The sequence below is a fragment of the Sarcophilus harrisii genome, chromosome 2 (assembly GCF_902635505.1).
Source record: "Sarcophilus harrisii chromosome 2, mSarHar1.11, whole genome shotgun sequence".
Lineage (NCBI taxonomy): Eukaryota > Metazoa > Chordata > Mammalia > Dasyuromorphia > Dasyuridae > Sarcophilus > Sarcophilus harrisii.
In genome coordinates, this window is record NC_045427.1 from 9,153,121 (window position 1) to 9,163,885 (window position 10,765).

Consider the following 10,765-nt stretch of genomic DNA (forward strand, 5'->3'; position numbering starts at 1 on the left):
TATGGGACATATCCCACAGCATATCTGAATACAACTAAATTAAGCCAGCCGATTGTCTTAAATTAGAAGGGATAGTTGTGGATTCTGATAGCTCCAGATCCCCCGATATGGCAAAGAGTCTTAGAAAATGTTCCACATTTGGCTCAGGTGCTGCTTGCCCCACATTTTCATCAATATTGCTTATTTGTAGATTTTACCATTTATTATTTGCTCTCATCAGGCATTTAAATATATGTTGCTATATATATATATATATATATATATATATATATATATATATATATCCTGTCAAGAGGATATTTTGTCACAGATGATAACTAGAATAACACAAATGTGTATTAATAAGTACAAAAAGGATTGTGCGCAAGAACCGTAGGCATTGTACACAAGAAATAGGGCATAAGAAATGAGGCTCTGTTGGCAATCAGGCACAGTAAAAACCTTGTAGTGTGAGCAATATTAACTGCCAAATTCTAGCTTTCTGACCTGAAAAAAAGCACTTAAACATTGTTGCTGAATCTAAGGATTTTCTTTTGACATCTGAAAGACATATCCGATTTTAGAAGCAATTTTTTTCATATTGTAGTTTGAGAATATTAATCTTTATATATCAGTATTAGAAACATATTCTCTATGTCCTGAGGCAGCTGGGTAGTGAAGTGGATAGAGCGCTGGGCCTGGAGTCAGCTAGACTAATTTTCTTTTCTTTTTTTTTTAATTACAGCTTTTTATTTTCAAAACATATACAGGGGTAATTTTTCAACATTGATCCTTGCAAAACCTTGTGTTCCAAATTTTTCCCTCCCTTCTCCCACTTCTTCCCCTAAATGGCAAGTAATCCATGTTAAACATGTATATATATATATATATATGTTAAATCTAATATATGTATACATCTTTATACAATTGTCACGCAGCACAAGAAAAATCAGATAAAAAAGGGAAAAATGAGAAAGAAAACAAAATGCAAGCAAACAAAAAAGAAGTAAAAATGCTATGTTGTGATTCATACTCAATTCCCACAGTCCTCTCTCTGGGTGTAGATGGCTCTCTTCATCACAAGGTCATTGCAACTGGCTAGACTCATCTTCTTAAGTTCAGATCTGGCCTCAAATACTTATTAGCTCTGTAACTCTGGACAAGTCACTTTACCTTGTTTGCCTCAGTTTCCTCATCTGTAAAGTGAGCTGGAGAAGGAAAGGGCAAACTACTCCAGTATCTTTGCCAAGAAAACTTCAAATAGTGTCATGAAGAAATGAACATCACTGAAATGACTGAACAAAACTCTACATACTGATTAATAGCTTTTGATGTTCTATGTTTGCTTCTAAGAATATCTAATGGGTCCCCCCCAGATGAAGGAGAATATATTATGAGCAACAAGGAAAAAAACCAAACATGACAGAACCACAATTAGAATTATATAAGACCTGATAGCGGTTACATTAAAAGATCACAGGTCTTGGAACGTTATATATCAAACAGCAAAAAAATTAAGAGTTGTGGCCAAAAAAATATAATATCCATCAAAGTTAAGCATACTCCTAAATGAAAAAAAAAGGATATTCAATGAATTATCAGAGTTTCAGGATTTTTCCAAAAAGACCTAAACTTAGTAGAAAAATTTACATGTGAGATCTAAGAGAACTATCAGGCAAACATCAAAGATCAATTTCAGGGGACTCGACAAAAACAAACTATTTATGTTTTATACATGAAATGTAAATTATATGTCTTAAGACTGTCATTAAAAGTGAGTAGTTTGAAAGTAAGCCTGGTGTTTTACATTGATTGGCTAAATATGATGTGATTCTAAAAAACAGAACTGTAGAAAAAGGTAAAAAGAATAATTATGGTGTATGGATAAGATGTGAGAGCAAGAAGTGACACAGAGGAATTAGATGGGGGAGGAGGGCAAGTAGTTCTGGAATCCTACTCACAGCAAGAATGAGTTAAAGAAGGAAAAATACATATATATCTAGAAGGACATAAAAGTCTTATAAATTTATTAAGAAATAAGGGCAAGGAAATAGGATAAAGGGGATATAGAAAGATGTGGAGATTAATGGGAATCAGATAAGGTGTATAGATTTAATAGGAATGGGATAAAGAAGGAGGGAAAGGGTAGGAGGTAAGAGTATAAGGGGAGTAATCCTTGAGGAGAAACCAGTGTAATACAACCTTACCTAGCTCTCTATGTACATATATCCATGTATATGTAGTTCTCTAGGCATATGTGTATATGTGTGTGTGTATATATATATATGATTATAGGTATACGTGTATATATGTGTGGTTGTGTAAGCATATGTGTATGTATGCTTTTGATGATAGATATCCATGTGTATGTAGTATATGTACTTGTATAGGTATATGTGTACATAAGGGTGTGTATATATACATATATGGTATACACATGTATGTTTATGGACCCATTGTATGTATGTATGTCCATGCTTAACTAACTTTTTTTGAGGAGATGGGGGGACAGGAAACAGGGAAAAAAGAATAAAATAAAAAGTGCACAGCGGAGAACAGAAGAAAGCCTACAAGGAAGCAAAGAAATGATGAACAGTTCTGAATACAATGTGTAGTATTTATTATATATGCTTTCTCGAAATGGAAATTTATCGTTTCATATTTTGAATCTTCTCTTATTCTTCTGTGTACATGACAATGTTTTTTTCTTTTTCTATAGTATATTTAAGTTTTTTTAAAAAACTATTTTTAAAAGAATTTCTAATACGTCTCACATTGAGTAAAAATCCTGGATGCTTTACCTAAATCCCCCTATTTTTACATCTAATTTTAATCTTATTTTTCTCAATTTCACATAAGCAAAAACATTTAACATTCAGTTCTTAAAATTTTGAGTTTTAAATTCTCTCCTTCCCTTCTTTTCCCCCTCCTCGAGAAGGCAAGCAATTTGCTATAGATTATACATGTACAGCCATGAAAAACATTTCCATATTAGCCATGCTACAAAAGAAAACACAGATCAAAAAAAGCAAGAATAGTAAAGTCTCTAGGTATGCTTCAATTTGCATTCAGACTGTATCAGCTCTTTTCTCTGGAGGTAGATAAGTTTCCATCATGTCTTTCTGAATTGTCTTGGATCATTGTATTGCTGGGAAGAACTAAGTCATTCAGTTGATCATCATACAATGTTGCTGTTACTGTGTACAGTGTTCTGATTCTGCTCATTTTTATTTTGCATCAGTTCATACAAGATTTTTCTTAAATTCTTACTAATTCATGAAATAAGCTGTGATTTCTTCAAATTGGTTTTTAAAATATATCTTCATCCCTCAGATTATCACCATGGCCACAACCTCTTGGTACACTGACAATGAAGGTCCCTGAGTCACTGTAAAATTTTTCTTTGACTCATCAGGGCTGATCATGGTGGGAGCGTGGGCACTGATGATGGTGAGCTGGTGTTTTCCTGCGAGTGGAAATCCCATGGTCATGAACCTATCATTCATTGCTTTTGGTAAACTTACAAACTTTTTGACTCGGTTAGTTTTGATGGTAAAACCTGTGTCAGTTTCCCAGCACTTCCTTTCACTTCAGATAAATATATATCCAGTTGGTTTTCATTTGTCAGCCTTGTTTCACTCAGAGCTGTTGTTTGGGTGTGACACCTGCTGAGTTTTCTCACAATAAGAGCTGTTTGTCTTTCAGATGTACTGGATTTCAAGTGTCCATAAGTGTGTGTGCATTCCATGTGCCAGTGGAATGATGGGTGGAATCATCTTTGAAAAGATGTTTGTACATTTTGGGGGTATTTGATCATAGGGTGGGATTCCCACCTGCTTCAGTAATCAGCTCAGGGTTGGGGGAAGCAGACAGTTTTTAAGGCATCTCTTCTAGTCCCTTCCTCACACCAGGAAGTAAGTAGCATGATCCTTCAAAAAAGATGGCTCAGGCTCTTTTGGTGGTGGCAAGAAACTTGGAAACTGAGCAGATGTCCATCAGTTGGAGAATGGCTGAGTAAATTATGGTATATGAACGTTATCAAAAGTGATTGTTCTATAAGAAATGACCAGCAGGGATTTTAGGGAGGCCTGGAGAGACTTACATGAACTGATGCTGAGTGAAAAGAGTAGGACCAGGAGATCATGGTACCCGGCAACAGCAAGATTATACGATGATCAATTCTGATCGATGTGGCTCTTCTCAACAATGAGATGATTCAGACCAGTTCCAATTAGCTTGTGATAAAGAGAGCCATCTGCACCCAGAGAGAGGACCGTGGGAACTGAGTGTGGATCACAACATGGCATTCTCACTGTTTTTGTTGTTGTTTGCTTGTATTTTATTTTCTTTCTCATTTTTTTCTTTTTGATTTGATTTTTCTTGTACAGCAAGACAACTGTATAAATAGATATGCCTACATTGGATTTAACATATATTTTAGCATGTTTGACATATATTGGATTACTTGCTATCTAGGGGTGGGGAGAAGGGAATTGGAACCCAGGGTTTTGCAAAGGTTAATGTTGAAAATTATCCATGCATTTTCTGAAAATTAAAAACCTTTAATTAAAAAAAAAAGGCTACTCAGACACTTAAGGAGGCTGCTGACCCACTGCTGCTTCCAGCGAGAAGATGACTCTTCTTGGGTGGGTTGGGCCACCTTTGTACAGGTTGTGACTACAGCCCCCAGAACATCTGCACCTGCTGCTCTTGCTTGTTGCTACAGGAGTCTGAGGTAGGTGAAAATAACGGTATGAGTGATGTCTTTGGATTCATGTGTATTGGATTTACATGAGGCAGACGTGCAAAGTCCTCAGTCTTGCTCTCTCTTTCAGAGTTGTCAGATCCCAGTGCAAGAGAGAAGTCAGGATGACCAATGTGGTTCAGACTGTAGCCAAAGCCCATGGTATCTTTATGTCTTACAAGCTCTCAGCTCAGCTGCTTCCACGACTTGGAACACATTGTTCTCATCCATCCAGTCTATCAAGGGAAGTCTTCGCCTCCTGGGGCAGAAACCTCCCTAACTCACAGACAGGGGTGAGACTCCTCAGTTATCCTCGGCCTGGTGTAGCCCATGGCTTACCAGGTGTGGCTGCTGCACATGATATAGATAGTTGGAGCCATGGGTGAGAATTGGTGAATCAGGTGGACACCAAAGGCAGAAAGCTGCCCCGAAAAGGGCTTGGTAGCCCAACACCCCATAGAGTGTTATTGAATTTATGTAGATGGAAGATAGTATTGATGATGAAAAGGTCATCGGACACACAAATCTTCAATATTAAGTGACCCTTGCTGTGGCTATTTCCAACTCCATTGCTCCCAAGGACTCCTTGTTGTGTCTGATAGTCTGTGGCTGCCCTGGCATTAAAGTCACCCAGAATTATAAGCTTATTCTTTTATGGCACAATCAGACATAATTTAGCATAATTTTTCCTACAATACCTGACATCAGTGTTGTGAATAGAGTCAGAGAGCTTTGGAGATGGAGGAGACAGGTTTAGTTTTTAACTGTCAATGACTACACAGCTACTTGGAATTGTAATGGGAACGGACAATAATGGTAATCAAAGTCTAGACAATCATTTAAGTTCTGTATAATTTGGTGTTTTAATTTTATTGTTTTTTTTATAAAAAGATGAATGTTGTAAACTAATTATTCCAAATCCTTATTAGTAAATCAGTATATCTCAAAGGAACACTGAATTTTGTCAGACAATCCTTAATCAAATGGTTATGTAGACAGTGAATTCAAATACATTAGAGTTGACCCAGACTTGTTTGTGAAGAAGGGTTTGCCTGGATGAGAAGGGCCATCAAGGTGAAGGAAGAGAGAGTAAGAAAAGACATCTGAATGATAGATTAGAGGTGGGAAAAAGTGCTATTCATGACCTGCCTCAAAAAAAATGTTTTTTAAATATGAAGCAAGATTCTTGGCTGAGAGAAGTTGGGGAAGGAGCCATGTGTGAGAGTTGAGAAGGGATTAAAAAGTTTTGGAAAAGCACCATAATGAAATAATGAATCAGCTTGGAAGCTGTGGTAAGGATCCACTTTAGATTAGGTAACACAAATTTGTAATGGACCCAGTCAACACGATCTCCTGATTTTTTCCAGCTTTGTTCGGTAGCTTAGAAATAGGAGGGAAGACAACAGATGGTGGTAGTAATCCAAATTTGGGGTTTGGCAAGGCATGGTTGGAGAAAGGACAATGGGGAACCGAATTCTTGTGTGGAGGATAGTGTTAAGTTGAACTGGTTCACCAAGAGGTTAAGATTGGGAAATAGGAGAATATAGAAGCGAGGGCCAGGAAAAGAACTGAGGGATGTTGACAGGGACCATGGTGAAGAGGAAGAAAAGGATTAGGGATCAGGAAGTTATGACCAAATCAAGAAATTTCAGAGTTCACGGACATGGAAGAGGAAACCTTATGGGTGACCAGAAGTGTGTCCATCTCTGTGGGATAAGTGAGGTGAGGTGGAAGGGTAAATCACAGGGACTGAGTATTCTCCAACTGGGAAATTAAGGCATTGGAGTATGTTAAAATTATCAATATAAAGACTATATCAAGTATGTTAATATCAGTCTCCTAATGTGAGGATGGAAGTTGGGGTAGAAAGAAAGGCTGTGAACCAAGCACTGTCCTCACTGGGGAAAGAGAGAGCATAGTGGAAGGGGTGGATGTATATGGAGTGGGATGCTGGGATAGGATGGAGGGCAGCAGTCTGCACATAAGGAATTGGTAGTTAGGGATGAGGATGAGCACATGTAGGAAATCACTGAGTTGAGGAGCATCATAAGGGGCTAGGAGTGTGCTAACCATTAAGTGTCTGGAGAATGGTCTCTTGAGGGGGTGGATAATTAGGCTGCTCAAAATCCTTCCTCCAGGAAGTAAAAGCAGGCTGTGCTCTTGTGTCCCATGAGGCTCAGCAGGACCACTGCACAGCAGATAGGAGCTAACAAAGGGACAGCCTGGGAGAGTCTGGTCATCAGGCAAAAGCTATTAGGTCAAGGTGTGTCTGATCTGGGAAAGACCTCCAGAGATCTGTCTTTTGAGCAAAGAGGCTAGAGACCCAATACCTCCATCTGGGGATGACACAGGGAAGTTTCTTCAATGTCTAGGGAGCTAGGAAACAGACCCATTCCTTGCTAAATCTCTCAAGTCAACAAGCATTTATTAAGTACCTACTATGTGTCAGGTACACCTACAAATGTGTACCATTTGATGGGGATACAAAGAAAGGGGGGGGGGAATCCCCATTCAAATCCTTAAATTCCTAAATTGTAGAATAATTACAGATAAAGAAAAAACAAATTATATCAGGGAAATCTCAAATTAATTCATCTTAGGGTGAGGGCACTAATATCAAGACTCTTGGGTGGGAGTCAGAAAGTGAGTTTTTCTTGGAATGAACTTGAGAGAGAGAGGCTGGTGCAGTGGAAAAGAGGCAGGAGTCAAAGAAATTGGGCTCATTGATCTAGAAGTGGAAAGGGGATTCTGAGTCCTTCTAGCCCAATTCCACATATTAAAGGGGAGGAAACTGAGGTTCGAGGAAGTGAACTGACTTGCCCAGTTTTGCACAGGTCATGAACAGCATAGCAAGAATTGGATCCCAAATTCTCAGTCTATAAATCCAACAGGAATTCTAAGGCACCGTGTTGTTCTCTATGCCAAGGGGATTCCCCGTCTCAAACTCCTATAATTGTGCAGGTTCCTTAGCTACTGGGAGGATACTTTGATCAGTTCTTTGTGCCCATTTCTAGGGGAGGCTCCACTGCCAGCTAGAAGTAGGACCACTCCAAGAGCTAGATGTCCATACAGCTTTGATTTCCCATCTCCTGCACTGATATGTATTTGCTCCAAGGATCTGTTTCATGAGTTTCTCCCTCTGGGAAATGAGGTTTGTGTCAGGCATGAATGATATGAGAGAAACACATTTTATAAAAGAAATATCTGTTCCAAAGCTGAATTTATAAATCTGTGACCCAGTTCTCTATTGATTAAAGATTTAAAATGGCTTTTTTTCTTATCACAGCTTATGAAGTAGTCAATCAATCAATCAGTAATCATTTATTAAGTACTATTATGTGGAGGGGCAGTAGAAGGTTCAGGGAACACTGGTTCCTTTTCAGGAACACTAGTAGCCTTTTCAGGGCTTCTCCTCCACTTTTGGTGTTCATCCAACTCACATGTAGCTCCAAGAAGCTGTAGCACATGCAGCAGTCCCACCCTGATTAACTGTTTCAGCAGATGAGCCAAACTAAGGTAAGAGTAACTGAGGAGTCTCAAACCTGGTGGTGAATTTAGAGTTAGGGTCAGGTCAGGGTGATTTCTATCCGAGCATGTGAAGACTTCCCGGTCAGTTGTGAGCATGGGAGACACAGGCACGACCATTTAGCATGGCGTATCTTCATCAAAGAAGGTGCTGTGCTCTAGGAGCTAAGAATTGCCGTAGCTCAAAAGAAATAGGAATTGTGCAGACTTAGAGATATCTCTATTCCAAATGTTCGGATGGACATTTGTGTCCAAACAGGGGCAGAGTCTTCGAAGCTCCTATTGATCCGATCAGCCACAGTCAAACATGCTGTACCTTGACCCCAATATCATGATGCCATTTTCGTCCTCTTTGACAATGAAGGACAATAACCAGGCAACAACTGACTGACCAATCATTATATACTAGTTTACTGAAGTCGGGTCTGTACACATTTTCCTGGTTTGGTTATAGGGAAGGGGAGTGCCATGAAGTAGGCATAAGTTTCACCATTAAAACCAATCCAGTCAATAAGCTTGTATATCTCTTCAAAGGAGTGACTGACAGGCTCATGACAATAAGATTGACACTTGCAGGAAAACACCACACACTGAGCACCTCTGCTTCCAGCATTACAAACCCTGATGAGGTTCAAGAAAAATTTCATGAAGGCCCTCATGACAAAAAGGAATAAGCTTATAATTCTGGGTGACTTGTATCCAATAGGCTCAGACTGCCAGATGTGGCAGAGTGTCCTTGGGAGGAATAGAGTTGGAAACAATAATGGTAATGTCACTTACTTTGGAAGATATCCATCTCATGTCCTTCTCATCACCAACATTATCTTCCATAAACCTAAATGCAATAAAACTTTATGAATGCACCCTTGCAGCAAACATTGGCATTTAATAGACTGGGGTATTATAAGGGAAAAAAAGGGGGATGTGAGAGTGAAGACAAATGTGTGGCACAGAGTGCTGGACCGATCAAAGATTTATCATCTCTAAGCTAAACATGCCCATGCAACAAACATAACAGCTCCAAGGCAAGATAACTAGCAGAAGTCTTAACGTCAACAGATTAAGCTCTTTCGGAACTATTTCTTGGTAATTTGGAGGGAAAGCTGTGCTGGCAATAGTGGAGCAGAACAGGAGTGGATAGCTTTCAGAGATTTGGTGTACAACACTGGATTTATTCTTCTTATGAAGCGGAACACTCATAAACCTCAAGACTGGTTTAATGAAAATGATGGGGAAATTCAGAAACTGCTAAATGAAAAATGAGAACTCCAAGGATTTACCAGCAGAATAATTCATCCATCTCTATGAAGGCAGTGTTTAATTCTATCAAAAGTAATATCCAATAGCGTAGTGTAGAGCTGGACTTTGTCATGTTCTCTTCCCTTCTCATACTTGCCTTTTTCCTGCCCTGCTGTTCATCCTTTCCAGTTATCCCCAGAACTGTCTTTAATGATTTGAGTTTCTTTAAGGATTATTTCCATTGATTCTTCTTCACCAAAGAAGAATCCCAGGACTATTCTCTGGAGACTCAATTGTACTTCTTGAAGCATTTCTTCAGGCTGGAAGAAACTGGCTGATTGGATGCACTTCATCTGGCACCTTCAATGTGGGATCTGAAATATTACTGATTACTCCCTTTTTCTGGGATGCCCAGAGTTGAAAATAACCCCATAACCTGGAGAATCATCACTATCCAGAGGGCATGAAGCACAGGAGAGTTGAAAAGATCTTAGAGAAGGCAGACCAAGTCTGAAGCAGCATGACCCCTTTGGAATTCTGAAAAGTATATAAAGCAGATTGTGACATTGAGTTTGCTCTCTTGGCTGGAGAGCATGGTGATGCCCAACCCTTTGATGGGAGAGGAAACATTTTAGCTCGTGCTTTTGCCCCAAATCCTGACGACCAAGAAGCTGTCCACTTTGACAATGATGAAGAACAGTCATATTCTGAGGAAGGGATCAATGTCTTCCTGGTGGCTATTCATGCGATAGGCTATCCTCTGGACCTGGGACACTCTCAGGATTCAAACTCCATCATGTTCCCCCACTATCAATACTAGGACTCAGACCACTTCAGACTCAGTGATGATGATATAAAAGGGATCCAGATCCTTTATTCAAGCAAAAAAAAAAAACCCAAAATATTCTAAAGTTCTTGACTTGGTGCAGATGGATCCTTTTCCATAGAAAGTGAAAATTTCCTTGAGTCAGGGAGCAAACTAATAATTCATGAAGAATTGCTATGTTCCCCTTAAGGCCTTGTGGAACAGTGGGAAAAGAATGGGGTTTCAAACACAAACAGAACGGGAAAAGAAGTATTTTAAATATGAAATTAAATGTCCATTTTTCTACTGCCTTTTATGTAAATAAATTGTACATATTTCTAAAACAAAAAAAAACAAAGTACAAGTGAAGCTTAGAGAGATGCAAGATTCTTGGTTCAGAAAGAAGGCAGGTGAAATAGTTTTATGCTGATATTAACAATCCAAAGCACTTTTATGATGCCCCGAGGGCCATT

At 39.0% G+C, this 10,765-nt stretch overlaps 1 pseudogene; it reads left to right on the forward strand.

The window, feature by feature from the left end:
- The first annotated feature begins 9,618 nt into the window (after window positions 1–9,618).
- On the forward strand, window positions 9,619–10,397 carry LOC105749145 (annotated as a pseudogene).
- Window positions 10,398–10,765: the final 368 nt, after the last annotated feature.